This window comes from Schistocerca cancellata, unplaced genomic scaffold (genome assembly GCF_023864275.1).
Source record: "Schistocerca cancellata isolate TAMUIC-IGC-003103 unplaced genomic scaffold, iqSchCanc2.1 HiC_scaffold_411, whole genome shotgun sequence".
Classification (NCBI taxonomy): domain Eukaryota; kingdom Metazoa; phylum Arthropoda; class Insecta; order Orthoptera; family Acrididae; genus Schistocerca; species Schistocerca cancellata.
The window spans coordinates 496,372-521,295 of NW_026046428.1; the positions used below are offsets into that span (position 1 = coordinate 496,372).

Sequence of the window (24,924 nt, forward strand, 5' to 3'; positions counted from 1 at the left end):
AGAAGCCAGCAATTACCGTAGTACGCCTACACACGCGTTCCAGTTATTCACATTGCTTGCAGTCGCTCCATGCACAACAAGCGTGAGCCCGGATAGCTCAGTCGGTAGAGCATTAGGCTTTTAACCTAAGTGTCCAGGGTTCGAATCCCTGTTCGGGCGAAGATTTTAACGCTTCCGTAATGGCTCGTCTCGTAGCGCTGGTAGCCCTGCCGTAATCAGTGCACCGAGTTCGTTTCCTGTCAACATTCTGCGCAGACCGGTTGCATTTTTCACGATTCGAGGGAAGCTTTAGCTACGAGCAGTCGTGGCCGAGTGGTTAAGGCGTCTGACTAGAAATCAGATTCCCTCTGGGAGCGTAGGTTCGAGTCCTACCGACTGCGTCGGTTTTTTTTATTTTTTGTTTCAGAAGAGAGAGCAGAAAATTTCGCAGTTTGCCTGTCGTTTTGGTACCTCGCTACACCTCACCTCTCACAGTCGTTTATAGCGCCTGTCCTTTTGATAAGGGCGAATTCCAAGCGTCAGCTTTCGCGTCAGCCGAGCAAAGTCGGGACAAGTCGGGACATACTACAGCATGGCCTGCGTGGAGCGACGACGGAAAGAAAACGTTAATTCAACAGCACGTGGCTCACATACTCATACGCATAGATTTGCGCCCGTTGCGGTGGCCGGGAATCGAACGCGGCTCAACTGCTCGGAAGGCAACTATGCTCACCATTACACTACCACCGCACAGCCGCTGCTCGCAACGCCGCGCTGTGTCGGCTTCCCGCCCGCCGGCAGTGGCCCACGGTGATAGTAGCTGTAGGCGCTTTACGAGGTAGGAGGGTGCATTCGGGCAGCGCCTCCACGCACGCTGCGTCTTTGGGCAAGGCTCGTCGCCGCGGCCGCAACGTTACTCACGCAATAGTGACGAGCGGTCGCTTTGAGGCAGTGTAGTGGGGGACTCCGCGAGTGTAGCACTTTTTTCGGTTGTATCCGACGTCGCTGGGTGGCAATCCCACTTTCCCTGCAGACAGCTGCTCGGGAATATGCTCGGGAAGCACGGACGTCATCGGACGTCCGCCCCCAACAAATGCAACTAACAAAATGAGAACAACAACTAAAAAAGTGGTAGGTTGTTCGACTACCACGCGGGCGGCCCGGCTTCGATTCCCGGCCGATGCATCGTTTTGCTGTTCTCGCTATAGTGCTGCCGCGCCGATTGCTCGCTTGAGGTGCGCCAGCCTCAGGAATGTATAGCAGGATTCGCTGTGAGAAGAACCAAACATGCAGCACGCAAGAGACCCTACTTGGACGGCCGCGTGCTGTTACTGAACTCCAGCGTCGGCCTGGCCCTACAGGCCGCTGTGTTCAGGTGCCGCAAGGGCGATGTACTGTAACCTCAGGCAGTGCTGCTTTCCGTCGTTAAAAAAGCTGCGGCAGCAGTTTACTCTAGCAAGTCGGGAAAGCACGCGTAGCGACACAACAGATTCCTGAGAAAGCGCAAACTGTCTATCTCTAATATGTGAGACTTACCAAGATTCCTGGGATGATGGTTGCAACGAGCCTCGGTAGCGCAGTAGGTAGCGCGTAAGTCTCATAATCTTAAGGTCGTGAGTTCGATCCTCACCAGGGGCATTTAATTTGCTGTAAATCACGGCTGAATTAACGGCGTTGCTATTGCTAGCGAACGAACTTAATTGTCGTTTGTTATCCACAAGGAGTCCACGCCTCAGCGTCACAATGTTTACTTCCAATTATGGCAAGGTACAACTTTGATCATTCTCCTCCCCTGTTATGAGTGAAATATGATGCAAACAGCAATGAATAGACAGTTTCGAGCTGTGCGCCATGCCAGTCTGCACGCGCAAAAATGCTCGCAAACAGAGAACAACACTGAGTCCGGATTGAGCACGAAATACGAGAAGAGAGGGAGTAAATCTCACGTTTCTCGAGCAAATCCGGTGTGGTCTAGTGGCTAGGATACCTGGCTTTCACCCAGGAGGCCCGGGTTCGATTCCCGGTACCGGAAAGGAAGTTTTTGCGCACACGACCCTCCATCGTTTGGCCTTCCAACCTTCGTTTGTCGCCCACCTTCCGGAGCTTCAACCGAACGTAATCGGGGGAAGCAGGCACAGGATGCAATTACTGTCAGCACCGGGATAAAGGGAGAAGAGGCACTGGTCCGCTGTTGGGGTGCTACCAGCGTCAGTGGGAAGTCGGTGAAGTCGCCAGTTGCGCCAGAAGCCAGCAATTACCGTAGTACGCCTACACACGCGTTCCAGTTATTCACATTGCTTGCAGTCGCTCCATGCACAACAAGCGTGAGCCCGGATAGCTCAGTCGGTAGAGCATTAGGCTTTTAACCTAAGGGTCCAGGGTTCGAATCCCTGTTCGGGCGAAGATTTTAACGCTTCCGTAATGGCTCGTCTCGTAGCGCTGGTAGCCCTGCCGTAATCAGTGCACCGAGTTCGTTTCCTGTCAACATTCTGCGCAGACCGGTTGCATTTTTCACGATTCGAGGGAAGCTTTAGCTACGAGCAGTCGTGGCCGAGTGGTTAAGGCGTCTGACTAGAAATCAGATTCCCTCTGGGAGCGTAGGTTGGAATCCTACCGACTGCGTCGGTTTTTTTTATTTTTTGTTTCAGAAGAGAGAGCAGAAAATTTCGCAGTTTGCCTGTCGTTTTGGTACCTCGCTACACCTCACCTCTCACAGTCGTTTATAGCGCCTGTCCTTTTGATAAGGGCGAATTCCAAGCGTCAGCTTTCGCGTCAGCCGAGCAAAGTCGGGACAAGTCGGGACATACTACAGGATGGCCTGCGTGGAGCGACGACGGAAAGAAAACGTTAATTCAACAGCACGTGGCTCACATACTCATACGCATAGATTTGCGCCCGTTGCGGTGGCCGGGAATCGAACGCGGCTCAACTGCTCGGAAGGCAACTATGCTCACCATTACACTACCACCGCACAGCCGCTGCTCGCAACGCCGCGCTGTGTCGGCTTCCCGCCCGCCGGCAGTGGCCCACGGTGATAGTAGCTGTAGGCGCTTTACGAGGTAGGAGGGTGCATTCGGGCAGCGCCTCCACGCACGCTGCGTCTTTGGGCAAGGCTCGTCGCCGCGGACGCAACGTTACTCACGCAATAGTGACGAGCGGTCGCTTTGAGGCAGTGTAGTTGGGGACTCCGCGTGTGAAGCACTTTTTTCGGTTGTATCCGACGTCGCTGGGTGGCAATCCCACTTTCCCTGCAGACAGCTGCTCGGGAATATGCTCGGGAAGCACGGACGTCATCGGACGTCCGCCCCCAACAAATGCAACTAACAAAATGAGAACAACAACTAAAAAAGTGGTAGGTTGTTCGACTACCACGCGGGCGGCCCGGCTTCGATTCCCGGCCGATGCATCGTTTTGCTGTTCTCGCTATAGTGCTGCCGCGCCGATTGCTCGCTTGAGGTGCGCCAGCCTCAGGAATGTATAGCAGGATTCGCTGTGAGAAGAACCAAACATGCAGCACGCAAGAGACCCTACTTGGACGGCCGCGTGCTGTTACTGAACTCCAGCGTCGGCCTGGCCCTACAGGCCGCTGTGTTCAGGTGCCGCAAGGGCGATGTACTGTAACCTCAGGCAGTGCTGCTTTCCGTCGTTAAAAAAGCTGCGGCAGCAGTTTACTCTAGCAAGTCGGGAAAGCACGCGTAGCGACACAACAGATTCCTGAGAAAGCGCAAACTGTCTATCTCTAATATGTGAGACTTACCAAGATTCCTGGGATGATGGTTGCAACGAGCCTCGGTAGCGCAGTAGGTAGCGCGTAAGTCTCATAATCTTAAGGTCGTGAGTTCGATCCTCACCCGGGGCATTTAATTTGCTGTACATCACGGCTGAATTAACGGCGTTGCTATTGCTAGCGAACGAACTTAATTGTCGTTTGTTATCCACAAGGAGTCCACGCCTCAGCGTCACAATGTTTACTTCCAATTATGGCAAGGTACAACTTTGATCATTCTCCTCCCCTGTTATGAGTGAAATATGATGCAAACAGCAATGAATAGACAGTTTCGAGCTGTGCGCCATGCCAGTCTGCACGCGCAAAAATGCTCGCAAACAGAGAACAACACTGAGTCCGGATTGAGCACGAAATGCGAGAAGAGAGGGAGTAAATCTCACGTTTCTCGAGCAAATCCGGTGTGGTCTAGTGGCTAGGATACCTGGCTTTCACCCAGGAGGCCCGGGTTCGATTCCCGGTACCGGAAGGGAAGTTTTTGCGCACACGACCCTCCATCTTTTGGCCTTCCAACCTTCGTTTGTCGCCCACCTTCCGGAGCTTCAACCGAACGTAATCGGGGGAAGCAGGCACAGGATGCAATTACTGTCAGCACCGGGATAAAGGGAGAAGAGGCACTGGTCCGCTGTTGGGGTGCTACCAGCGTCAGTGGGAAGTCGGTGAAGTCGCCAGTTGCGCCAGAAGCCAGCAATTACCGTAGTACGCCTACACACGCGTTCCAGTTATTCACATTGCTTGCAGTCGCTCCATGCACAACAAGCGTGAGCCCGGATAGCTCAGTCGGTAGAGCATTAGGCTTTTAACCTAAGGGTCCAGGGTTCGAATCCCTGTTCGGGCGAAGATTTTAACGCTTCCGTAATGGCTCGTCTCGTAGCGCTGGTAGCCCTGCCGTAATCAGTGCACCGAGTTCGTTTCCTGTCAACATTCTGCGCAGACCGGTTGCATTTTTCACGATTCGAGGGAAGCTTTAGCTACGAGCAGTCGTGGCCGAGTGGTTAAGGCGTCTGACTAGAAATCAGATTCCCTCTGGGAGCGTAGGTTCGAGTCCTACCGACTGCGTCGGTTTTTTTTATTTTTTGTTTCAGAAGAGAGAGCAGAAAATTTCGCAGTTTGCCTGTCGTTTTGGTACCTCGCTACACCTCACCTCTCACAGTCGTTTATAGCGCCTGTCCTTTTGATAAGGGCGAATTCCAAGCGTCAGCTTTCGCGTCAGCCGAGCAAAGTCGGGACAAGTCGGGACATACTACAGCATGGCCTGCGTGGAGCGACGACGGAAAGAAAACGTTAATTCAACAGCACGTGGCTCACATACTCATACGCATAGATTTGCGCCCGTTGCGGTGGCCGGGAATCGAACGCGGCTCAACTGCTCGGAAGGCAACTATGCTCACCATTACACTACCACCGCACAGCCGCTGCTCGCAACGCCGCGCTGTGTCGGCTTCCCGCCCGCCGGCAGTGGCCCACGGTGATAGTAGCTGTAGGCGCTTTACGAGGTAGGAGGGTGCATTCGGGCAGCGCCTCCACGCACGCTGCGTCTTTGGGCAAGGCTCGTCGCCGCGGCCGCAACGTTACTCACGCAATAGTGACGAGCGGTCGCTTTGAGGCAGTGTAGTGGGGGACTCCGCGTGTGTAGCACTTTTTTCGGTTGTATCCGACGTCGCTGGGTGGCAATCCCACTTTCCCTGCAGACAGCTGCTCGGGAATATGCTCGGGAAGCACGGACGTCATCGGACGTCCGCCCCCAACAAATGCAACTAACAAAATGAGAACAACAACTAAAAAAGTGGTAGGTTGTTCGACTACCACGCGGGCGGCCCGGCATCGATTCCCGGCCGATGCATCGTTTTGCTGTTCTCGCTATAGTGCTGCCGCGCCGATTGCTCGCTTGAGGTGCGCCAGCCTCAGGAATGTATAGCAGGATTCGCTGTGAGAAGAACCAAACATGCAGCACGCAAGAGACCCTACTTGGACGGCCGCGTGCTGTTACTGAACTCCAGCGTCGGCCTGGCCCTACAGGCCGCTGTGTTCAGGTGCCGCAAGGGCGATGTACTGTAACCTCAGGCAGTGCTGCTTTCCGTCGTTAAAAAAGCTGCGGCAGCAGTTTACTCTAGCAAGTCGGGAAAGCACGCGTAGCGACACAACAGATTCCTGAGAAAGCGCAAACTGTCTATCTCTAATATGTGAGACTTACCAAGATTCCTGGGATGATGGTTGCAACGAGCCTCGGTAGCGCAGTAGGTAGCGCGTAAGTCTCATAATCTTAAGGTCGTGAGTTCGATCCTCACCCGGGGCATTTAATTTGCTGTACATCACGGCTGAATTAACGGCGTTGCTATTGCTAGCGAACGAACTTAATTGTCGTTTGTTATCCACAAGGAGTCCACGCCTCAGCGTCACAATGTTTACTTCCAATTATGGCAAGGTACAACTTTGATCATTCTCCTCCCCTGTTATGAGTGAAATATGATGCAAACAGCAATGAATAGACAGTTTCGAGCTGTGCGCCATGCCAGTCTGCACGCGCAAAAATGCTCGCAAACAGAGAACAACACTGAGTCCGGATTGAGCACGAAATGCGAGAAGAGAGGGAGTAAATCTCACGTTTCTCGAGCAAATCCGGTGTGGTCTAGTGGCTAGGATACCTGGCTTTCACCCAGGAGGCCCGGGTTCGATTCCCGGTACCGGAAGGGAAGTTTTTGCGCACACGACCCTCCATCTTTTGGCCTTCCAACCTTCGTTTGTCGCCCACCTTCCGGAGCTTCAACCGAACGTAATCGGGGGAAGCAGGCACAGGATGCAATTACTGTCAGCACCGGGATAAAGGGAGAAGAGGCACTGGTCCGCTGTTGGGGTGCTACCAGCGTCAGTGGGAAGTCGGTGAAGTCGCCAGTTGCGCCAGAAGCCAGCAATTACCGTAGTACGCCTACACACGCGTTCCAGTTATTCACATTGCTTGCAGTCGCTCCATGCACAACAAGCGTGAGCCCGGATAGCTCAGTCGGTAGAGCATTAGGCTTTTAACCTAAGGGTCCAGGGTTCGAATCCCTGTTCGGGCGAAGATTTTAACGCTTCCGTAATGGCTCGTCTCGTAGCGCTGGTAGCCCTGCCGTAATCAGTGCACCGAGTTCGTTTCCTGTCAACATTCTGCGCAGACCGGTTGCATTTTTCACGATTCGAGGGAAGCTTTAGCTACGAGCAGTCGTGGCCGAGTGGTTAAGGCGTCTGACTAGAAATCAGATTCCCTCTGGGAGCGTAGGTTCGAGTCCTACCGACTGCGTCGGTTTTTTTTATTTTTTGTTTCAGAAGAGAGAGCAGAAAATTTCGCAGTTTGCCTGTCGTTTTGGTACCTCGCTACACCTCACCTCTCACAGTCGTTTATAGCGCCTGTCCTTTTGATAAGGGCGAATTCCAAGCGTCAGCTTTCGCGTCAGCCGAGCAAAGTCGGGACAAGTCGGGACATACTACAGCATGGCCTGCGTGGAGCGACGACGGAAAGAAAACGTTAATTCAACAGCACGTGGCTCACATACTCATACGCATAGATTTGCGCCCGTTGCGGTGGCCGGGAATCGAACGCGGCTCAACTGCTCGGAAGGCAACTATGCTCACCATTACACTACCACCGCACAGCCGCTGCTCGCAACGCCGCGCTGTGTCGGCTTCCCGCCCGCCGGCAGTGGCCCACGGTGATAGTAGCTGTAGGCGCTTTACGAGGTAGGAGGGTGCATTCGGGCAGCGCCTCCACGCACGCTGCGTCTTTGGGCAAGGCTCGTCGCCGCGGCCGCAACGTTACTCACGCAATAGTGACGAGCGGTCGCTTTGAGGCAGTGTAGTGGGGGACTCCGCGTGTGTAGCACTTTTTTCGGTTGTATCCGACGTCGCTGGGTGGCAATCCCACTTTCCCTGCAGACAGCTGCTCGGGAATATGCTCGGGAAGCACGGACGTCATCGGACGTCCGCCCCCAACAAATGCAACTAACAAAATGAGAACAACAACTAAAAAAGTGGTAGGTTGTTCGACTACCACGCGGGCGGCCCGGCTTCGATTCCCGGCCGATGCATCGTTTTGCTGTTCTCGCTATAGTGCTGCCGCGCCGATTGCTCGCTTGAGGTGCGCCAGCCTCAGGAATGTATAGCAGGATTCGCTGTGAGAAGAACCAAACATGCAGCACGCAAGAGACCCTACTTGGACGGCCGCGTGCTGTTACTGAACTCCAGCGTCGGCCTGGCCCTACAGGCCGCTGTGTTCAGGTGCCGCAAGGGCGATGTACTGTAACCTCAGGCAGTGCTGCTTTCCGTCGTTAAAAAAGCTGCGGCAGCAGTTTACTCTAGCAAGTCGGGAAAGCACGCGTAGCGACACAACAGATTCCTGAGAAAGCGCAAACTGTCTATCTCTAATATGTGAGACTTACCAAGATTCCTGGGATAATGGTTGCAACGAGCCTCGGTAGCGCAGTAGGTAGCGCGTAAGTCTCATAATCTTAAGGTCGTGAGTTCGATCCTCACCCGGGGCATTTAATTTGCTGTACATCACGGCTGAATTAACGGCGTTGCTATTGCTAGCGAACGAACTTAATTGTCGTTTGTTATCCACAAGGAGTCCACGCCTCAGCGTCACAATGTTTACTTCCAATTATGGCAAGGTACAACTTTGATCATTCTCCTCCCCTGTTATGAGTGAAATATGATGCAAACAGCAATGAATAGACAGTTTCGAGCTGTGCGCCATGCCAGTCTGCACGCGCAAAAATGCTCGCAAACAGATAACAACACTGAGTCCGGATTGAGCACGAAATACGAGAAGAGAGGGAGTAAATCTCACGTTTCTCGAGCAAATCCGGTGTGGTCTAGTGGCTAGGATACCTGGCTTTCACCCAGGAGGCCCGGGTTCGATTCCCGGTACCGGAAGGGAAGTTTTTGCGCACACGACCCTCCATCGTTTGGCCTTCCAACCTTCGTTTGTCGCCCACCTTCCGGAGCTTCAACCGAACGTAATCGGGGGAAGCAGGCACAGGATGCAATTACTGTCAGCACCGGGATAAAGGGAGAAGAGGCACTGGTCCGCTGTTGGGGTGCTACCAGCGTCAGTGGGAAGTCGGTGAAGTCGCCAGTTGCGCCAGAAGCCAGCAATTACCGTAGTACGCCTACACACGCGTTCCAGTTATTCACATTGCTTGCAGTCGCTCCATGCACAACAAGCGTGAGCCCGGATAGCTCAGTCGGTAGAGCATTAGGCTTTTAACCTAAGGGTCCAGGGTTCGAATCCCTGTTCGGGCGAAGATTTTAACGCTTCCGTAATGGCTCGTCTCGTAGCGCTGGTAGCCCTGCCGTAATCAGTGCACCGAGTTCGTTTCCTGTCAACATTCTGCGCAGACCGGTTGCATTTTTCACGATTCGAGGGAAGCTTTAGCTACGAGCAGTCGTGGCCGAGTGGTTAATTCGTCTGACTAGAAATCAGATTCCCTCTGGGAGCGTAGGTTCGAGTCCTACCGACTGCGTCGGTTTTTTTTATTTTTTGTTTCAGAAGAGAGAGCAGAAAATTTCGCAGTTTGCCTGTCGTTTTGGTACCTCGCTACACCTCACCTCTCACAGTCGTTTATAGCGCCTGTCCTTTTGATAAGGGCGAATTCCAAGCGTCAGCTTTCGCGTCAGCCGAGCAAAGTCGGGACAAGTCGGGACATACTACAGCATGGCCTGCGTGGAGCGACGACGGAAAGAAAACGTTAATTCAACAGCACGTGGCTCACATACTCATACGCATAGATTTGCGCCCGTTGCGGTGGCCGGGAATCGAACGCGGCTCAACTGCTCGGAAGGCAACTATGCTCACCATTACACTACCACCGCACAGCCGCTGCTCGCAACGCCGCGCTGTGTCGGCTTCCCGCCCGCCGGCAGTGGCCCACGGTGATAGTAGCTGTAGGCGCTTTACGAGGTAGGAGGGTGCATTCGGGCAGCGCCTCCACGCACGCTGCGTCTTTGGGCAAGGCTCGTCGCCGCGGCCGCAACGTTACTCACGCAATAGTGACGAGCGGTCGTTTTGGGGCAGTGTAGTGGGGGACTCCGCGTGTGTAGCACTTTTTTCGGTTGTATCCGACGTCGCTGGGTGGCAATCCCACTTTCCCTGCAGACAGCTGCTCGGGAATATGCTCGGGAAGCACGGACGTCATCGGACGTCCGCCCCCAACAAATGCAACTAACAAAATGAGAACAACAACTAAAAAAGTGGTAGGTTGTTCGACTACCACGCGGGCGGCCCGGCTTCGATTCCCGGCCGATGCATCGTTTTGCTGTTCTCGCTATAGTGCTGCCGCGCCGATTGCTCGCTTGAGGTGCGCCAGCCTCAGGAATGTATAGCAGGATTCGCTGTGAGAAGAACCAAACATGCAGCACGCAAGAGACCCTACTTGGACGGCCGCGTGCTGTTACTGAACTCCAGCGTCGGCCTGGCCCTACAGGCCGCTGTGTTCAGGTGCCGCAAGGGCGATGTACTGTAACCTCAGGCAGTGCTGCTTTCCGTCGTTAAAAAAGCTGCGGCAGCAGTTTACTCTAGCAAGTCGGGAAAGCACGCGTAGCGACACAACAGATTCCTGAGAAAGCGCAAACTGTCTATCTCTAATATGTGAGACTTACCAAGATTCCTGGGATGATGGTTGCAACGAGCCTCGGTAGCGCAGTAGGTAGCGCGTAAGTCTCATAATCTTAAGGTCGTGAGTTCGATCATCACCCGGGGCATTTAATTTGCTGTACATCACGGCTGAATTAACGGCGTTGCTATTGCTAGCGAACGAACTTAATTGTCGTTTGTTATCCACAAGGAGTCCACGCCTCAGCGTCACAATGTTTACTTCCAATTATGGCAAGGTACAACTTTGATCATTCTCCTCCCCTGTTATGAGTGAAATATGATGCAAACAGCAATGAATAGACAGTTTCGAGCTGTGCGCCATGCCAGTCTGCACGCGCAAAAATGCTCGCAAACAGATAACAACACTGAGTCCGGATTGAGCACGAAATACGAGAAGAGAGGGAGTAAATCTCACGTTTCTCGAGCAAATCCGGTGTGGTCTAGTGGCTAGGATACCTGGCTTTCACCCAGGAGGCCCGGGTTCGATTCCCGGTACCGGAAGGGAAGTTTTTGCGCACACGACCCTCCATCGTTTGGCCTTCCAACCTTCGTTTGTCGCCCACCTTCCGGAGCTTCAACCGAACGTAATCGGGGGAAGCAGGCACAGGATGCAATTACTGTCAGCACCGGGATAAAGGGAGAAGAGGCACTGGTCCGCTGTTGGGGTGCTACCAGCGTCAGTGGGAAGTCGGTGAAGTCGCCAGTTGCGCCAGAAGCCAGCAATTACCGTAGTACGCCTACACACGCGTTCCAGTTATTCACATTGCTTGCAGTCGCTCCATGCACAACAAGCGTGAGCCCGGATAGCTCAGTCGGTAGAGCATTAGGCTTTTAACCTAAGGGTCCAGGGTTCGAATCCCTGTTCGGGCGAAGATTTTAACGCTTCCGTAATGGCTCGTCTCGTAGCGCTGGTAGCCCTGCCGTAATCAGTGCACCGAGTTCGTTTCCTGTCAACATTCTGCGCAGACCGGTTGCATTTTTCACGATTCGAGGGAAGCTTTAGCTACGAGCAGTCGTGGCCGAGTGGTTAAGGCGTCTGACTAGAAATCAGATTCCCTCTGGGAGCGTAGGTTCGAGTCCTACCGACTGCGTCGGTTTTTTTTATTTTTTGTTTCAGAAGAGAGAGCAGAAAATTTCGCAGTTTGCCTGTCGTTTTGGTACCTCGCTACACCTCACCTCTCACAGTCGTTTATAGCGCCTGTCCTTTTGATAAGGGCGAATTCAAAGCGTCAGCTTTCGCGTCAGCCGAGCAAAGTCGGGACAAGTCGGGACATACTACAGCATGGCCTGCGTGGAGCGACGACGGAAAGAAAACGTTAATTCAACAGCACGTGGCTCACATACTCATACGCATAGATTTGCGCCCGTTGCGGTGGCCGGGAATCGAACGCGGCTCAACTGCTCGGAAGGCAACTATGCTCACCATTACACTACCACCGCACAGCCGCTGCTCGCAACGCCGCGCTGTGTCGGCTTCCCGCCCGCCGGCAGTGGCCCACGGTGATAGTAGCTGTAGGCGCTTTACGAGGTAGGAGGGTGCATTCGGGCAGCGCCTCCACGCACGCTGCGTCTTTGGGCAAGGCTCGTCGCCGCGGCCGCAACGTTACTCACGCAATAGTGACGAGCGGTCGCTTTGAGGCAGTGTAGTGGGGGACTCCGCGTGTGTAGCACTTTTTTCGGTTGTATCCGACGTCGCTGGGTGGCAATCCCACTTTCCCTGCAGACAGCTGCTCGGGAATATGCTCGGGAAGCACGGACGTCATCGGACGTCCGCCCCCAACAAATGCAACTAACAAAATGAGAACAACAACTAAAAAAGTGGTAGGTTGGTCGACTACCACGCGGGCGGCCCGGCTTCGATTCCCGGCCGATGCATCGTTTCGCTGTTCTCGCTATAGTTCTGCCGCGCCGATTGCTCGCTTGAGGTGCGCCAGCCTCAGGAATGTATAGCAGGATTCGCTGTGAGAAGAACCAAACATGCAGCACGCAAGAGACCCTACTTGGACGGCCGCGTGCTGTTACTGAACTCCAGCGTCGGCCTGGCCCTACAGGCCGCTGTGTTCAGGTGCCGCAAGGGCGATGTACTGTAACCTCAGGCAGTGCTGCTTTCCGTCGTTAAAAAAGCTGCGGCAGCAGTTTACTCTAGCAAGTCGGGAAAGCACGCGTAGCGACACAACAGATTCCTGAGAAAGCGCAAACTGTCTATCTCTAATATGTGAGACTTACCAAGATTCCTGGGATGATGGTTGCAACGAGCCTCGGTAGCGCAGTAGGTAGCGCGTAAGTCTCATAATCTTAAGGTCGTGAGTTCGATCCTCACCCGGGGCATTTAATTTGCTGTACATCACGGCTGAATTAACGGCGTTGCTATTGCTAGCGAACGAACTTAATTGTCGTTTGTTATCCACAAGGAGTCCACGCCTCAGCGTCACAATGTTTACTTCCAATTATGGCAAGGTACAACTTTGATCATTCTCCTCCCCTGTTATGAGTGAAATATGATGCAAACAGCAATGAATAGACAGTTTCGAGCTGTGCGCCATGCCAGTCTGCACGCGCAAAAATGCTCGCAAACAGATAACAACACTGAGTCCGGATTGAGCACGAAATACGAGAAGAGAGGGAGTAAATCTCACGTTTCTCGAGCAAATCCGGTGTGGTCTAGTGGCTAGGATACCTGGCTTTCACCCAGGAGGCCCGGGTTCGATTCCCGGTACCGGAAGGGAAGTTTTTGCGCACACGACCCTCCATCGTTTGGCCTTCCAACCTTCGTTTGTCGCCCACCTTCCGGAGCTTCAACCGAACGTAATCGGGGGAAGCAGGCACAGGATGCAATTACTGTCAGCACCGGGATAAAGGGAGAAGAGGCACTGGTCCGCTGTTGGGGTGCTACCAGCGTCAGTGGGAAGTCGGTGAAGTCGCCAGTTGCGCCAGAAGCCAGCAATTACCGTAGTACGCCTACACACGCGTTCCAGTTATTCACATTGCTTGCAGTCGCTCCATGCACAACAAGCGTGAGCCCGGATAGCTCAGTCGGTAGAGCATTAGGCTTTTAACCTAAGGGTCCAGGGTTCGAATCCCTGTTCGGGCGAAGATTTTAACGCTTCCGTAATGGCTCGTCTCGTAGCGCTGGTAGCCCTGCCGTAATCAGTGCACCGAGTTCGTTTCCTGTCAACATTCTGCGCAGACCGGTTGCATTTTTCACGATTCGAGGGAAGCTTTAGCTACGAGCAGTCGTGGCCGAGTGGTTAAGGCGTCTGACTAGAAATCAGATTCCCTCTGGGAGCGTAGGTTCGAGTCCTACCGACTGCGTCGGTTTTTTTTATTTTTTGTTTCAGAAGAGAGAGCAGAAAATTTCGCAGTTTGCCTGTCGTTTTGGTACCTCGCTACACCTCACCTCTCACAGTCGTTTATAGCGCCTGTCCTTTTGATAAGGGCGAATTCCAAGCGTCAGCTTTCGCGTCAGCCGAGCAAAGTCGGGACAAGTCGGGACATACTACAGCATGGCCTGCGTGGAGCGACGACGGAAAGAAAACGTTAATTCAACAGCACGTGGCTCACATACTCATACGCATAGATTTGCGCCCGTTGCGGTGGCCGGGAATCGAACGCGGCTCAACTGCTCGGAAGGCAACTATGCTCACCATTACACTACCACCGCACAGCCGCTGCTCGCAACGCCGCGCTGTGTCGGCTTCCCGCCCGCCGGCAGTGGCCCACGGTGATAGTAGCTGTAGGCGCTTTACGAGGTAGGAGGGTGCATTCGGGCAGCGCCTCCACGCACGCTGCGTCTTTGGGCAAGGCTCGTCGCCGCGGCCGCAACGTTACTCACGCAATAGTGACGAGCGGTCGCTTTGAGGCAGTGTAGTGGGGGACTCCGCGTGTGTAGCACTTTTTTCGGTTGTATCCGACGTCGCTGGGTGGCAATCCCACTTTCCCTGCAGACAGCTGCTCGGGAATATGCTCGGGAAGCACGGACGTCATCGGACGTCCGCCCCCAACAAATGCAACTAACAAAATGAGAACAACAACTAAAAAAGTGGTAGGTTGTTCGACTACCACGCGGGCGGCCCGGCTTCGATTCCCGGCCGATGCATCGTTTTGCTGTTCTCGCTATAGTGCTGCCGCGCCGATTGCTCGCTTGAGGTGCGCCAGCCTCAGGAATGTATAGCAGGATTCGCTGTGAGAAGAACCAAACATGCAGCACGCAAGAGACCCTACTTGGACGGCCGCGTGCTGTTACTGAACTCCAGCGTCGGCCTGGCCCTACAGGCCGCTGTGTTCAGGTGCCGCAAGGGCGATGTACTGTAACCTCAGGCAGTGCTGCTTTCCGTCGTTAAAAAAGCTGCGGCAGCAGTTTACTCTAGCAAGTCGGGAAAGCACGCGTAGCGACACAACAGATTCCTGAGAAAGCGCAAACTGTCTATCTCTAATATGTGAGACTTACCAAGATTCCTGGGATGATGGTTGCAACGAGCCTCGGTAGCGCAGTAGGTAGCGCGTAAGTCTCATAATCTTAAGGTCGTGAGTTCGATCCTCACCCGGGGCATTTAATTTGCTGTACATCACGGCTGAATTAACGGCGTTGCTATTGCTAGCGAACGAACTTAATTGTCGTTTGTTATCCACAAGGAGTCCACGCCTCAGCGTCACAATGTTTACTTCCAATTATGGCAAGGTACAACTTTGATCATTCTCCTCCCCTGTTATGAGTGAAATATGATGCAAACAGCAATGAATAGACAGTTTCGAGCTGTGCGCCATGCCAGTCTGCACGCGCAAAAATGCTCGCAAACAGATAACAACACTGAGTCCGGATTGAGCACGAAATACGAGAAGAGAGGGAGTAAATCTCACGTTTCTCGAGCAAATCCGGTGTGGTCTAGTGGCTAGGATACCTGGCTTTCACCCAGGAGGCCCGGGTTCGATTCCCGGTACCGGAAGGGAAGTTTTTGCGCACACGACCCTCCATCGTTTGGCCTTCCAACCTTCGTTTGTCGCCCACCTTCCGGAGCTTCAACCGAACGTAATCGGGGGAAGCAGGCACAGGATGCAATTACTGTCAGCACCGGGATAAAGGGAGAAGAGGCACTGGTCCGCTGTTGGGGTGCTACCAGCGTCAGTGGGAAGTCGGTGAAGTCGCCAGTTGCGCCAGAAGCCAGCAATTACCGTAGTACGCCTACACACGCGTTCCAGTTATTCACATTGCTTGCAGTCGCTCCATGCACAACAAGCGTGAGCCCGGATAGCTCAGTCGGTAGAGCATTAGGCTTTTAACCTAAGGGTCCAGGGTTCGAATCCCTGTTCGGGCGAAGATTTTAACGCTTCCGTAATGGCTCGTCTCGTAGCGCTGGTAGCCCTGCCGTAATCAGTGCACCGAGTTCGTTTCCTGTCAACATTCTGCGCAGACCGGTTGCATTTTTCACGATTCGAGGGAAGCTTTAGCTACGAGCAGTCGTGGCCGAGTGGTTAAGGCGTCTGACTAGAAATCAGATTCCCTCTGGGAGCGTAGGTTCGAGTCCTACCGACTGCGTCGGTTTTTTTTATTTTTTGTTTCAGAAGAGAGAGCAGAAAATTTCGCAGTTTGCCTGTCGTTTTGGTACCTCGCTACACCTCACCTCTCACAGTCGTTTATAGCGCCTGTCCTTTTGATAAGGGCGAATTCCAAGCGTCAGCTTTCGCGTCAGCCGAGCAAAGTCGGGACAAGTCGGGACATACTACAGCATGGCCTGCGTGGAGCGACGACGGAAAGAAAACGTTAATTCAACAGCACGTGGCTCACATACTCATACGCATAGATTTGCGCCCGTTGCGGTGGCCGGGAATCGAACGCGGCTCAACTGCTCGGAAGGCAACTATGCTCACCATTACACTACCACCGCACAGCCGCTGCTCGCAACGCCGCGCTGTGTCGGCTTCCCGCCCGCCGGCAGTGGCCCACGGTGATAGTAGCTGTAGGCGCTTTACGAGGTAGGAGGGTGCATTCGGGCAGCGCCTCCACGCACGCTGCGTCTTTGGGCAAGGCTCGTCGCCGCGGCCGCAACGTTACTCACGCAATAGTGACGAGCGGTCGCTTTGAGGCAGTGTAGTGGGGGACTCCGCGTGTGTAGCACTTTTTTCGGTTGTATCCGACGTCGCTGGGTGGCAATCCCACTTTCCCTGCAGACAGCTGCTCGGGAATATGCTCGGGAAGCACGGACGTCATCGGACGTCCGCCCCCAACAAATGCAACTAACAAAATGAGAACAACAACTAAAAAAGTGGTAGGTTGGTCGACTACCACGCGGGCGGCCCGGCTTCGATTCCCGGCCGATGCATCGTTTCGCTGTTCTCGCTATAGTTCTGCCGCGCCGATTGCTCGCTTGAGGTGCGCCAGCCTCAGGAATGTATAGCAGGATTCGCTGTGAGAAGAACCAAACATGCAGCACGCAAGAGACCCTACTTGGACGGCCGCGTGCTGTTACTGAACTCCAGCGTCGGCCTGGCCCTACAGGCCGCTGTGTTCAGGTGCCGCAAGGGCGATGTACTGTAACCTCAGGCAGTGCTGCTTTCCGTCGTTAAAAAAGCTGCGGCAGCAGTTTACTCTAGCAAGTCGGGAAAGCACGCGTAGCGACACAACAGATTCCTGAGAAAGCGCAAACTGTCTATCTCTAATATGTGAGACTTACCAAGATTCCTGGGATGATGGTTGCAACGAGCCTCGGTAGCGCAGTAGGTAGCGCGTAAGTCTCATAATCTTAAGGTCGTGAGTTCGATCCTCACCCGGGGCATTTAATTTGCTGTACATCACGGCTGAATTAACGGCGTTGCTATTGCTAGCGAACGAACTTAATTGTCGTTTGTTATCCACAAGGAGTCCACGCCTCAGCGTCACAATGTTTACTTCCAATTATGGCAAGGTACAACTTTGATCATTCTCCTCCCCTGTTATGAGTGAAATATGATGCAAACAGCAATGAATAGACAGTTTCGAGCTGTGCGCCATGCCAGTCTGCACGCGCAAAAATGCTCGCAAACAGATAACAACACTGAGTCCGGATTGAGCACGAAATACGAGAAGAGAGGGAGTAAATCTCACGTTTCTCGAGCAAATCCGGTGTGGTCTAGTGGCTAGGATACCTGGCTTTCACCCAGGAGGCCCGGGTTCGATTCCCGGTACCGGAAGGGAAGTTTTTGCGCACACGACCCTCCATCGTTTGGCCTTCCAACCTTCGTTTGTCGCCCACCTTCCGGAGCTTCAACCGAACGTAATCGGGGGAAGCAGGCACAGGATGCAATTACTGTCAGCACCGGGATAAAGGGAGAAGAGGCACTGGTCCGCTGTTGGGGTGCTACCAGCGTCAGTGGGAAGTCGGTGAAGTCGCCAGTTGCGCCAGAAGCCAGCAATTACCGTAGTACGCCTACACACGCGTTCCAGTTATTCACATTGCTTGCAGTCGCTCCATGCACAACAAGCGTGAGCCCGGATAGCTCAGTCGGTAGAGCATTAGGCTTTTAACCTAAGGGTCCAGGGTTCGAATCCCTGTTCGGGCGAAGATTTTAACGCTTCCGTAATGGCTCGTCTCGTAGCGCTGGTAGCCCTGCCGTAATCAGTGCACCGAGTTCGTTTCCTGTCAACATTCTGCGCAGACCGGTTGCATTTTTCACGATTCGAGGGAAGCTTTAGCTACGAGCAGTCGTGGCCGAGTGGTTAAGGCGTCTGACTAGAAATCAGATTCCCTCTGGGAGCGTAGGTTCGAGTCCTACCGACTGCGTCGGTTTTTTTTATTTTTTGTTTCAGAAGAGAGAGCAGAAAATTTCGCAGTTTGCCTGTCGTTTTGGTACCTCGCTACACCTCACCTCTCACAGTCGTTTATAGCGCCTGTCCTTTTGATAAGGGCGAATTCCAAGCGTCAGCTTTCGCGTCAGCCGAGCAAAGTCGGGACAAGTCGGGACATACTACAGCATGGCCTGCGTGGAGCGACGACGGAAAGAAAACGTTAATTCAACAGCACGTGGCTCACATACTCATACGCATAGATTTGCGCCCGTTGCGGTGGCCGGGAATCGAACGCGGCTCAACTGCTCGGAAGGCAACTATGCTCACCATTACACTACCACCGCACAGCCGCTGCTCGCAACGCCGCGCTGTGTCGGCTTCCCGCCCGCCGGCAGTGGCCCACGGTGATAGTAGCTGTAGGCGCTTTACGAGGTAGGAGGGTGCATTCGGGCAGCGCCTCCACGCACGCTGCGTCTTTGGGCAAGGCTCGTCGCCGCGGCCGCAACGTTACTCACGCAATAGTGACGAGCGGTCGCTTTGAGGCAGTGTAGTGGGGGACTCCGCGTGTGTAGCACTTTTTTCGGTTGTATCCGACGTCGCTGGGTGGCAATCCCACTTTCCCTGCAGACAGCTGCTCGGGAATATGCTCGGGAAGCACGGACGTCATCGGACGTCCGCCCCCAACAAATGCAACTAACAAAATGAGAACAACAACTAAAAAAGTGGTAGGTTGTTCGACTACCACGCGGGCGGCCCGGCTTCGATTCCCGGCCGATGCATCGTTTTGCTGTTCTCGCTATAGTGCTGCCGCGCCGATTGCTCGCTTGAGGTGCGCCAGCCTCAGGAATGTATAGCAGGATTCGCTGTGAGAAGAACCAAACATGCAGCACGCAAGAGACCCTACTTGGACGGCCGCGTGCTGTTACTGAACTCCAGCGTCGGCCTGGCCCTACAGGCCGCTGTGTTCAGGTGCCGCAAGGGCGATGTACTGTAACCTCAGGCAGTGCTGCTTTCCGTCGTTAAAAAAGCTGCGGCAGCAGTTTACTCTAGCAAGTCGGGAAAGCACGCGTAGCGACACAACAGATTCCTGAGAAAGCGCAAACTGTCTATCTCTAATATGTGAGACTTACCAAGATTCCTGGGATGATGGTTGCAACGAGCCTCGGTAGCGCAGTAGGTAGCGCGTAAGTCTCATAATCTTAAGGTCGTGAGTTCGATCCTCACCCGGGGCATTTAATTTGCTGTACATCACGGCTGAATTAACGGCGTTGCTATTGCTAGCGAACGAACTTAATTGTCGTTTGTTATCCACAAGGAGTCCACGCCTCAGCGTCACAATGTTTACTTCCAATTATGGCAAGGTACAACTTTGATCATTCTCCTCCCCTGTTATGAGTGAAATATGATGCAAACAGCAATGAATAGACAGTTTCGAGCTGTGCGCCATGCCAGTCTGCACGCGCAAAAATGCTCGCAAACAGATAACAACACTGAGTCCGGATTGAGCACGAAATACGAGAAGAGAGGGAGTAAATCTCACGTTTCTCGAGCAAATCCGGTGTGGTCTAGTGGCTAGGATACCTGGCTTTCACCCAGGAGGCCCGGGTTCGATTCCCGGTACCGGAAGGGAAGTTTTTGCGCACACGACCCTCCATCGTTTGGCCTTCCAACCTTCGTTTGTCGCCCACCTTCCGGAGCTTCAACCGAACGTAATCGGGGGAAGCAGGCACAGGATGCAATTACTGTCAGCACCGGGATAAAGGGAGAAGAGGCACTGGTCCGCTGTTGGGGTGCTACCAGCGTCAGTGGGAAGTCGGTGAAGTCGTCAGTTGCGCCAGAAGCCAGCAATTACCGTAGTACGCCTACACACGCGTTCCAGTTATTCACATTGCTTGCAGTCGCTCCATGCACAACAAGCGTGAGCCCGGATAGCTCAGTCGGTAGAGCATTAGGCTTTTAACCTAAGGGTCCAGGGTTCGAATCCCTGTTCGGGCGAAGATTTTAACGCTTCCGTAATGGCTCGTCTCGTAGCGCTGGTAGCCCTGCCGTAATCAGTGCACCGAGTTCGTTTCCTGTCAACATTCTGCGCAGACCGGTTGTATTTTTCACGATTCGAGGGAAGCTTTAGCTACGAGCAGTCGTGGCCGAGTGGTTAAGGCGTCTGACTAGAAATCAGATTCCCTCTGGGAGCGTAGGTTCGAGTCCTACCGACTGCGTCGGTTTTTTTTATTTTTTGTTTCAGAAGAGAGAGCAGAAAATTTCGCAGTTTGCCTGTCGTTTTGGTACCTCGCTACACCTCACCTCTCACAGTCGTTTATAGCGCCTGTCCTTTTGATAAGGGCGAATTCCAAGCGTCAGCTTTCGCGTCAGCCGAGCAAAGTCGGGACAAGTCGGGACATACTACAGCATGGCCTGCGTGGAGCGACGACGGAAAGAAAACGTTAATTCAACAGCACGTGGCTCACATACTCATACGCATAGATTTGCGCCCGTTGCGGTGGCCGGGAATCGAACGCGGCTCAACTGCTCGGAAGGCAACTATGCTCACCATTACACTACCACCGCACAGCCGCTGCTCGCAACGCCGCGCTGTGTCGGCTTCCCGCCCGCCGGCAGTGGCCCACGGTGATAGTAGCTGTAGGCGCTTTACGAGGTAGGAGGGTGCATTCGGGCAGCGCCTCCACGCACGCTGCGTCTTTGGGCAAGGCTCGTCGCCGCGGCCGCAACGTTACTCACGCAATAGTGACGAGCGGTCGTTTTGGGGCAGTGTAGTGGGGGACTCCGCGTGTGTAGCACTTTTTTCGGTTGTATCCGACGTCGCTGGGTGGCAATCCCACTTTCCCTGCAGACAGCTGCTCGGGAATATGCTCGGGAAGCACGGACGTCATCGGACGTCCGCCCCCAACAAATGCAACTAACAAAATGAGAACAACAACTAAAAAAGTGGTAGGTTGTTCGACTACCACGCGGGCGGCCCGGCTTCGATTCCCGGCCGATGCATCGTTTTGCTGTTCTCGCTATAGTGCTGCCGCGCCGATTGCTCGCTTGAGGTGCGCCAGCCTCAGGAATGTATAGCAGGATTCGCTGTGAGAAGAACCAAACATGCAGCACGCAAGAGACCCTACTTGGACGGCCGCGTGCTGTTACTGAACTCCAGCGTCGGCCTGGCCCTACAGGCCGCTGTGTTCAGGTGCCGCAAGGGCGATGTACTGTAACCTCAGGCAGTGCTGCTTTCCGTCGTTAAAAAAGCTGCGGCAGCAGTTTACTCTAGCAAGTCGGGAAAGCACGCGTAGCGACACAACAGATTCCTGAGAAAGCGCAAACTGTCTATCTCTAATATGTGAGACTTACCAAGATTCCTGGGATGATGGTTGCAACGAGCCTCGGTAGCGCAGTAGGTAGCGCGTAAGTCTCATAATATTAAGGTCGTGAGTTCGATCCTCACCCGGGGCATTTAATTTGCTGTACATCACGGCTGAATTAACGGCGTTGCTATTGCTAGCGAACGAACTTAATTGTCGTTTGTTATCCACAAGGAGTCCACGCCTCAGCGTCACAATGTTTACTTCCAATTATGGCAAGGTACAACTTTGATCATTCTCCTCCCCTGTTATGAGTGAAATATGATGCAAACAGCAATGAATAGACAGTTTCGAGCTGTGCGCCATGCCAGTCTGCACGCGCAAAAATGCTCGCAAACAGATAACAACACTGAGTCCGGATTGAGCACGAAATACGAGAAGAGAGGGAGTAAATCTCACGTTTCTCGAGCAAATCCGGTGTGGTCTAGTGGTTAGGATACCTGGCTTTCACCCAGGAGGCCCGGGTTCGATTCCCGGTACCGGAAGGGAAGTTTTTGCGCACACGACCCTCCATCGTTTGGCCTTCCAACCTTCGTTTGTCGCCCACCTTCCGGAGCTTCAACCGAACGTAATCGGGGGAAGCAGGCACAGGATGCAATTACTGTCAGCACCGGGATAAAGGGAGAAGAGGCACTGGTCCGCTGTTGGGGTGCTACCAGCGTCAGTGGGAAGTCGGTGAAGTCGCCAGTTGCGCCAGAAGCCAGCAATTACCGTAGTACGCCTACACACGCGTTCCAGTTATTCACATTGCTTGCAGTCGCTCCATGCACAACAAGCGTGAGCCCGGATAGCTCAGTCGGTAGAGCATTAGGCTTTTAACCTAAGGGTCCAGGGTTCGAATCCCTGTTCGGGCGAAGATTTTAACGCTTCCGTAATGGCTCGTCTCGTAGCGCTGGTAGCCCTGCCGTAATCAGTGCACCGAGTTCGTTTCCTGTCAACATTCTGCGCAGACCGGTTGCATTTTTCACGATTCGAGGGAAGCTTTAGCTACGAGCAGTCGTGGCCGAGTGGTTAAGGCGTCTGACTAGAAATCAGATTCCCTCTGGGAGCGTAGGTTCGAGTCCTACCGACTGCGTCGGTTTTTTTTATTTTTTGTTTCAGAAGAGAGAGCAGAAAATTTCGCAGTTTGCCTGTCGTTTTGGTACCTCGCTACACCTCACCTCTCACAGTCGTTTATAGCGCCTGTCCTTTTGATAAGGGCGAATTCCAAGCGTCAGCTTTCGCGTCAGCCGAGCAAAGTCGGGACAAGTCGGGACATACTACAGCATGGCCTGCGTGGAGCGACGACGGAAAGAAAACGTTAATTCAACAGCACGTGGCTCACATACTCATACGCATAGATTTGCGCCCGTTGCGGTGGCCGGGAATCGAACGCGGCTCAACTGCTCGGAAGGCAACTATGCTCACCATTACACTACCACCGCACAGCCGCTGCTCGCAACGCCGCGCTGTGTCGGCTTCCCGCCCGCCGGCAGTGGCCCACGGTGATAGTAGCTGTAGGCGCTTTACGAGGTAGGAGGGTGCATTCGGGCAGCGCCTCCACGCACGCTGCGTCTTTGGGCAAGGCTCGTCGCCGCGGCCGCAACGTTACTCACGCAATAGTGACGAGCGGTCGCTTTGAGGCAGTGTAGTGGGGGACTCCGCGTGTGTAGCACTTTTTTCGGTTGTATCCGACGTCGCTGGGTGGCAATCCCACTTTCCCTGCAGACAGCTGCTCGGGAATATGCTCGGGAAGCACGGACGTCATCGGACGTCCGCCCCCAACAAATGCAACTAACAAAATGAGAACAACAACTAAAAAAGTGGTAGGTTGTTCGACTACCACGCGGGCGGCCCGGCTTCGATTCCCGGCCGATGCATCGTTTTGCTGTTCTCGCTATAGTGCTGCCGCGCCGATTGCTCGCTTGAGGTGCGCCAGCCTCAGGAATGTATAGCAGGATTCGCTGTGAGAAGAACCAAACATGCAGCACGCAAGAGACCCTACTTGGACGGCCGCGTGCTGTTACTGAACTCCAGCGTCGGCCTGGCCCTACAGGCCGCTGTGTTCAGGTGCCGCAAGGGCGATGTACTGTAACCTCAGGCAGTGCTGCTTTCCGTCGTTAAAAAAGCTGCGGCAGCAGTTTACTCTAGCAAGTCGGGAAAGCACGCGTAGCGACACAACAGATTCCTGAGAAAGCGCAAACTGTCTATCTCTAATATGTGAGACTTACCAAGATTCCTGGGATGATGGTTGCAACGAGCCTCGGTAGCGCAGTAGGTAGCGCGTAAGTCTCATAATCTTAAGGTCGTGAGTTCGATCCTCACCCGGGGCATTTAATTTGCTGTACATCACGGCTGAATTAACGGCGTTGCTATTGCTAGCGAACGAACTTAATTGTCGTTTGTTATCCACAAGGAGTCCACGCCTCAGCGTCACAATGTTTACTTCCAATTATGGCAAGGTACAACTTTGATCATTCTCCTCCCCTGTTATGAGTGAAATATGATGCAAACAGCAATGAATAGAGTTTCGAGCTGTGCGCCATGCCAGTCTGCACGCGCAAAAATGCTCGCAAACAGATAACAACACTGAGTCCGGATTGAGCACGAAATACGAGAAGAGAGGGAGTAAATCTCACGTTTCTCGAGCAAATCCGGTGTGGTCTAGTGGCTAGGATACCTGGCTTTCACCCAGGAGGCCCGGGTTCGATTCCCGGTACCGGAAGGGAAGTTTTTGCGCACACGACCCTCCATCGTTTGGCCTTCCAACCTTCGTTTGTCGCCCACCTTCCGGAGCTTCAACCGAACGTAATCGGGGGAAGCAGGCACAGGATGCAATTACTGTCAGCACCGGGATAAAGGGAGAAGAGGCACTGGTCCGCTGTTGGGGTGCTACCAGCGTCAGTGGGAAGTCGGTGAAGTCGCCAGTTGCGCCAGAAGCCAGCAATTACCGTAGTACGCCTACACACGCGTTCCAGTTATTCACATTGCTTGCAGTCGCTCCATGCACAACAAGCGTGAGCCCGGATAGCTCAGTCGGTAGAGCATTAGGCTTTTAACCTAAGGGTCCAGGGTTCGAATCCCTGTTCGGGCGAAGATTTTAACGCTTCCGTAATGGCTCGTCTCGTAGCGCTGGTAGCCCTGCCGTAATCAGTGCACCGAGTTCGTTTCCTGTCAACATTCTGCGCAGACCGGTTGCATTTTTCACGATTCGAGGGAAGCTTTAGCTACGAGCAGTCGTGGCCGAGTGGTTAAGGCGTCTGACTAGAAATCAGATTCCCTCTGGGAGCGTAGGTTCGAGTCCTACCGACTGCGTCGGTTTTTTTTATTTTTTGTTTCAGAAGAGAGAGCAGAAAATTTCGCAGTTTGCCTGTCGTTTTGGTACCTCGCTACACCTCACCTCTCACAGTCGTTTATAGCGCCTGTCCTT

General features: G+C 53.7%; 57 non-coding genes across 57 annotated transcripts; 46 read left to right on the forward strand and 11 right to left on the reverse strand.

Moving 5' to 3' along the window:
* The first annotated feature begins 86 nt into the window (after positions 1 to 86).
* Positions 87 to 159, forward strand: Trnak-uuu (transfer RNA lysine (anticodon UUU)). Its single transcript has one exon. It is a non-coding gene; the product is annotated as a tRNA-Lys (tRNA).
* A 139-nt stretch (positions 160 to 298) lies between these two features.
* Trnas-aga (transfer RNA serine (anticodon AGA)) lies at positions 299 to 380 on the forward strand. The gene has a single exon. It is a non-coding gene; the product is annotated as a tRNA-Ser (tRNA).
* A 277-nt stretch (positions 381 to 657) lies between these two features.
* Trnag-ucc (transfer RNA glycine (anticodon UCC)) lies at positions 658 to 729 on the reverse strand. The gene has a single exon. It is a non-coding gene; the product is annotated as a tRNA-Gly (tRNA).
* An 815-nt stretch (positions 730 to 1,544) lies between these two features.
* On the forward strand, positions 1,545 to 1,617 carry Trnam-cau (transfer RNA methionine (anticodon CAU)). The gene has a single exon. It is a non-coding gene; the product is annotated as a tRNA-Met (tRNA).
* Positions 1,618 to 1,939: 322 nt separating this feature from the next.
* Trnae-uuc (transfer RNA glutamic acid (anticodon UUC)) lies at positions 1,940 to 2,011 on the forward strand. Its single transcript has one exon. It is a non-coding gene; the product is annotated as a tRNA-Glu (tRNA).
* A 296-nt stretch (positions 2,012 to 2,307) lies between these two features.
* Trnak-uuu (transfer RNA lysine (anticodon UUU)) lies at positions 2,308 to 2,380 on the forward strand. The gene has a single exon. It is a non-coding gene; the product is annotated as a tRNA-Lys (tRNA).
* A 139-nt stretch (positions 2,381 to 2,519) lies between these two features.
* Positions 2,520 to 2,601, forward strand: Trnas-aga (transfer RNA serine (anticodon AGA)). Its single transcript has one exon. It is a non-coding gene; the product is annotated as a tRNA-Ser (tRNA).
* Positions 2,602 to 2,878: 277 nt separating this feature from the next.
* Trnag-ucc (transfer RNA glycine (anticodon UCC)) lies at positions 2,879 to 2,950 on the reverse strand. Its single transcript has one exon. It is a non-coding gene; the product is annotated as a tRNA-Gly (tRNA).
* Positions 2,951 to 3,765: 815 nt separating this feature from the next.
* Trnam-cau (transfer RNA methionine (anticodon CAU)) lies at positions 3,766 to 3,838 on the forward strand. Its single transcript has one exon. It is a non-coding gene; the product is annotated as a tRNA-Met (tRNA).
* A 322-nt stretch (positions 3,839 to 4,160) lies between these two features.
* On the forward strand, positions 4,161 to 4,232 carry Trnae-uuc (transfer RNA glutamic acid (anticodon UUC)). The gene has a single exon. It is a non-coding gene; the product is annotated as a tRNA-Glu (tRNA).
* A 296-nt stretch (positions 4,233 to 4,528) lies between these two features.
* Positions 4,529 to 4,601, forward strand: Trnak-uuu (transfer RNA lysine (anticodon UUU)). The gene has a single exon. It is a non-coding gene; the product is annotated as a tRNA-Lys (tRNA).
* A 139-nt stretch (positions 4,602 to 4,740) lies between these two features.
* Trnas-aga (transfer RNA serine (anticodon AGA)) lies at positions 4,741 to 4,822 on the forward strand. The gene has a single exon. It is a non-coding gene; the product is annotated as a tRNA-Ser (tRNA).
* Positions 4,823 to 5,099: 277 nt separating this feature from the next.
* Trnag-ucc (transfer RNA glycine (anticodon UCC)) lies at positions 5,100 to 5,171 on the reverse strand. The gene has a single exon. It is a non-coding gene; the product is annotated as a tRNA-Gly (tRNA).
* An 815-nt stretch (positions 5,172 to 5,986) lies between these two features.
* Positions 5,987 to 6,059, forward strand: Trnam-cau (transfer RNA methionine (anticodon CAU)). The gene has a single exon. It is a non-coding gene; the product is annotated as a tRNA-Met (tRNA).
* Positions 6,060 to 6,381: 322 nt separating this feature from the next.
* Trnae-uuc (transfer RNA glutamic acid (anticodon UUC)) lies at positions 6,382 to 6,453 on the forward strand. Its single transcript has one exon. It is a non-coding gene; the product is annotated as a tRNA-Glu (tRNA).
* Positions 6,454 to 6,749: 296 nt separating this feature from the next.
* Positions 6,750 to 6,822, forward strand: Trnak-uuu (transfer RNA lysine (anticodon UUU)). The gene has a single exon. It is a non-coding gene; the product is annotated as a tRNA-Lys (tRNA).
* A 139-nt stretch (positions 6,823 to 6,961) lies between these two features.
* Trnas-aga (transfer RNA serine (anticodon AGA)) lies at positions 6,962 to 7,043 on the forward strand. The gene has a single exon. It is a non-coding gene; the product is annotated as a tRNA-Ser (tRNA).
* A 277-nt stretch (positions 7,044 to 7,320) lies between these two features.
* Positions 7,321 to 7,392, reverse strand: Trnag-ucc (transfer RNA glycine (anticodon UCC)). The gene has a single exon. It is a non-coding gene; the product is annotated as a tRNA-Gly (tRNA).
* Positions 7,393 to 8,207: 815 nt separating this feature from the next.
* On the forward strand, positions 8,208 to 8,280 carry Trnam-cau (transfer RNA methionine (anticodon CAU)). The gene has a single exon. It is a non-coding gene; the product is annotated as a tRNA-Met (tRNA).
* Positions 8,281 to 8,602: 322 nt separating this feature from the next.
* Trnae-uuc (transfer RNA glutamic acid (anticodon UUC)) lies at positions 8,603 to 8,674 on the forward strand. The gene has a single exon. It is a non-coding gene; the product is annotated as a tRNA-Glu (tRNA).
* Positions 8,675 to 8,970: 296 nt separating this feature from the next.
* Trnak-uuu (transfer RNA lysine (anticodon UUU)) lies at positions 8,971 to 9,043 on the forward strand. The gene has a single exon. It is a non-coding gene; the product is annotated as a tRNA-Lys (tRNA).
* Positions 9,044 to 9,182: 139 nt separating this feature from the next.
* On the forward strand, positions 9,183 to 9,264 carry Trnas-aga (transfer RNA serine (anticodon AGA)). The gene has a single exon. It is a non-coding gene; the product is annotated as a tRNA-Ser (tRNA).
* Positions 9,265 to 9,541: 277 nt separating this feature from the next.
* On the reverse strand, positions 9,542 to 9,613 carry Trnag-ucc (transfer RNA glycine (anticodon UCC)). Its single transcript has one exon. It is a non-coding gene; the product is annotated as a tRNA-Gly (tRNA).
* Positions 9,614 to 10,428: 815 nt separating this feature from the next.
* Positions 10,429 to 10,501, forward strand: Trnam-cau (transfer RNA methionine (anticodon CAU)). The gene has a single exon. It is a non-coding gene; the product is annotated as a tRNA-Met (tRNA).
* A 322-nt stretch (positions 10,502 to 10,823) lies between these two features.
* Trnae-uuc (transfer RNA glutamic acid (anticodon UUC)) lies at positions 10,824 to 10,895 on the forward strand. Its single transcript has one exon. It is a non-coding gene; the product is annotated as a tRNA-Glu (tRNA).
* A 296-nt stretch (positions 10,896 to 11,191) lies between these two features.
* Positions 11,192 to 11,264, forward strand: Trnak-uuu (transfer RNA lysine (anticodon UUU)). Its single transcript has one exon. It is a non-coding gene; the product is annotated as a tRNA-Lys (tRNA).
* Positions 11,265 to 11,403: 139 nt separating this feature from the next.
* Positions 11,404 to 11,485, forward strand: Trnas-aga (transfer RNA serine (anticodon AGA)). Its single transcript has one exon. It is a non-coding gene; the product is annotated as a tRNA-Ser (tRNA).
* A 277-nt stretch (positions 11,486 to 11,762) lies between these two features.
* On the reverse strand, positions 11,763 to 11,834 carry Trnag-ucc (transfer RNA glycine (anticodon UCC)). The gene has a single exon. It is a non-coding gene; the product is annotated as a tRNA-Gly (tRNA).
* An 815-nt stretch (positions 11,835 to 12,649) lies between these two features.
* On the forward strand, positions 12,650 to 12,722 carry Trnam-cau (transfer RNA methionine (anticodon CAU)). The gene has a single exon. It is a non-coding gene; the product is annotated as a tRNA-Met (tRNA).
* A 322-nt stretch (positions 12,723 to 13,044) lies between these two features.
* On the forward strand, positions 13,045 to 13,116 carry Trnae-uuc (transfer RNA glutamic acid (anticodon UUC)). The gene has a single exon. It is a non-coding gene; the product is annotated as a tRNA-Glu (tRNA).
* Positions 13,117 to 13,412: 296 nt separating this feature from the next.
* On the forward strand, positions 13,413 to 13,485 carry Trnak-uuu (transfer RNA lysine (anticodon UUU)). Its single transcript has one exon. It is a non-coding gene; the product is annotated as a tRNA-Lys (tRNA).
* A 139-nt stretch (positions 13,486 to 13,624) lies between these two features.
* Positions 13,625 to 13,706, forward strand: Trnas-aga (transfer RNA serine (anticodon AGA)). The gene has a single exon. It is a non-coding gene; the product is annotated as a tRNA-Ser (tRNA).
* A 277-nt stretch (positions 13,707 to 13,983) lies between these two features.
* On the reverse strand, positions 13,984 to 14,055 carry Trnag-ucc (transfer RNA glycine (anticodon UCC)). Its single transcript has one exon. It is a non-coding gene; the product is annotated as a tRNA-Gly (tRNA).
* Positions 14,056 to 14,870: 815 nt separating this feature from the next.
* Positions 14,871 to 14,943, forward strand: Trnam-cau (transfer RNA methionine (anticodon CAU)). The gene has a single exon. It is a non-coding gene; the product is annotated as a tRNA-Met (tRNA).
* A 322-nt stretch (positions 14,944 to 15,265) lies between these two features.
* Trnae-uuc (transfer RNA glutamic acid (anticodon UUC)) lies at positions 15,266 to 15,337 on the forward strand. Its single transcript has one exon. It is a non-coding gene; the product is annotated as a tRNA-Glu (tRNA).
* A 296-nt stretch (positions 15,338 to 15,633) lies between these two features.
* On the forward strand, positions 15,634 to 15,706 carry Trnak-uuu (transfer RNA lysine (anticodon UUU)). The gene has a single exon. It is a non-coding gene; the product is annotated as a tRNA-Lys (tRNA).
* A 139-nt stretch (positions 15,707 to 15,845) lies between these two features.
* On the forward strand, positions 15,846 to 15,927 carry Trnas-aga (transfer RNA serine (anticodon AGA)). Its single transcript has one exon. It is a non-coding gene; the product is annotated as a tRNA-Ser (tRNA).
* A 277-nt stretch (positions 15,928 to 16,204) lies between these two features.
* Trnag-ucc (transfer RNA glycine (anticodon UCC)) lies at positions 16,205 to 16,276 on the reverse strand. Its single transcript has one exon. It is a non-coding gene; the product is annotated as a tRNA-Gly (tRNA).
* An 815-nt stretch (positions 16,277 to 17,091) lies between these two features.
* Positions 17,092 to 17,164, forward strand: Trnam-cau (transfer RNA methionine (anticodon CAU)). The gene has a single exon. It is a non-coding gene; the product is annotated as a tRNA-Met (tRNA).
* A 322-nt stretch (positions 17,165 to 17,486) lies between these two features.
* On the forward strand, positions 17,487 to 17,558 carry Trnae-uuc (transfer RNA glutamic acid (anticodon UUC)). Its single transcript has one exon. It is a non-coding gene; the product is annotated as a tRNA-Glu (tRNA).
* A 296-nt stretch (positions 17,559 to 17,854) lies between these two features.
* On the forward strand, positions 17,855 to 17,927 carry Trnak-uuu (transfer RNA lysine (anticodon UUU)). Its single transcript has one exon. It is a non-coding gene; the product is annotated as a tRNA-Lys (tRNA).
* A 139-nt stretch (positions 17,928 to 18,066) lies between these two features.
* Positions 18,067 to 18,148, forward strand: Trnas-aga (transfer RNA serine (anticodon AGA)). The gene has a single exon. It is a non-coding gene; the product is annotated as a tRNA-Ser (tRNA).
* Positions 18,149 to 18,425: 277 nt separating this feature from the next.
* On the reverse strand, positions 18,426 to 18,497 carry Trnag-ucc (transfer RNA glycine (anticodon UCC)). Its single transcript has one exon. It is a non-coding gene; the product is annotated as a tRNA-Gly (tRNA).
* Positions 18,498 to 19,312: 815 nt separating this feature from the next.
* Positions 19,313 to 19,385, forward strand: Trnam-cau (transfer RNA methionine (anticodon CAU)). Its single transcript has one exon. It is a non-coding gene; the product is annotated as a tRNA-Met (tRNA).
* Positions 19,386 to 19,707: 322 nt separating this feature from the next.
* Positions 19,708 to 19,779, forward strand: Trnae-uuc (transfer RNA glutamic acid (anticodon UUC)). The gene has a single exon. It is a non-coding gene; the product is annotated as a tRNA-Glu (tRNA).
* Positions 19,780 to 20,075: 296 nt separating this feature from the next.
* Positions 20,076 to 20,148, forward strand: Trnak-uuu (transfer RNA lysine (anticodon UUU)). Its single transcript has one exon. It is a non-coding gene; the product is annotated as a tRNA-Lys (tRNA).
* A 139-nt stretch (positions 20,149 to 20,287) lies between these two features.
* Positions 20,288 to 20,369, forward strand: Trnas-aga (transfer RNA serine (anticodon AGA)). The gene has a single exon. It is a non-coding gene; the product is annotated as a tRNA-Ser (tRNA).
* Positions 20,370 to 20,646: 277 nt separating this feature from the next.
* Positions 20,647 to 20,718, reverse strand: Trnag-ucc (transfer RNA glycine (anticodon UCC)). The gene has a single exon. It is a non-coding gene; the product is annotated as a tRNA-Gly (tRNA).
* An 815-nt stretch (positions 20,719 to 21,533) lies between these two features.
* On the forward strand, positions 21,534 to 21,606 carry Trnam-cau (transfer RNA methionine (anticodon CAU)). The gene has a single exon. It is a non-coding gene; the product is annotated as a tRNA-Met (tRNA).
* Positions 21,607 to 21,928: 322 nt separating this feature from the next.
* Trnae-uuc (transfer RNA glutamic acid (anticodon UUC)) lies at positions 21,929 to 22,000 on the forward strand. Its single transcript has one exon. It is a non-coding gene; the product is annotated as a tRNA-Glu (tRNA).
* Positions 22,001 to 22,296: 296 nt separating this feature from the next.
* Positions 22,297 to 22,369, forward strand: Trnak-uuu (transfer RNA lysine (anticodon UUU)). Its single transcript has one exon. It is a non-coding gene; the product is annotated as a tRNA-Lys (tRNA).
* Positions 22,370 to 22,508: 139 nt separating this feature from the next.
* On the forward strand, positions 22,509 to 22,590 carry Trnas-aga (transfer RNA serine (anticodon AGA)). The gene has a single exon. It is a non-coding gene; the product is annotated as a tRNA-Ser (tRNA).
* Positions 22,591 to 22,867: 277 nt separating this feature from the next.
* Positions 22,868 to 22,939, reverse strand: Trnag-ucc (transfer RNA glycine (anticodon UCC)). Its single transcript has one exon. It is a non-coding gene; the product is annotated as a tRNA-Gly (tRNA).
* Positions 22,940 to 23,754: 815 nt separating this feature from the next.
* Trnam-cau (transfer RNA methionine (anticodon CAU)) lies at positions 23,755 to 23,827 on the forward strand. Its single transcript has one exon. It is a non-coding gene; the product is annotated as a tRNA-Met (tRNA).
* Positions 23,828 to 24,147: 320 nt separating this feature from the next.
* On the forward strand, positions 24,148 to 24,219 carry Trnae-uuc (transfer RNA glutamic acid (anticodon UUC)). The gene has a single exon. It is a non-coding gene; the product is annotated as a tRNA-Glu (tRNA).
* Positions 24,220 to 24,515: 296 nt separating this feature from the next.
* On the forward strand, positions 24,516 to 24,588 carry Trnak-uuu (transfer RNA lysine (anticodon UUU)). The gene has a single exon. It is a non-coding gene; the product is annotated as a tRNA-Lys (tRNA).
* Positions 24,589 to 24,727: 139 nt separating this feature from the next.
* Positions 24,728 to 24,809, forward strand: Trnas-aga (transfer RNA serine (anticodon AGA)). The gene has a single exon. It is a non-coding gene; the product is annotated as a tRNA-Ser (tRNA).
* Positions 24,810 to 24,924: the final 115 nt, after the last annotated feature.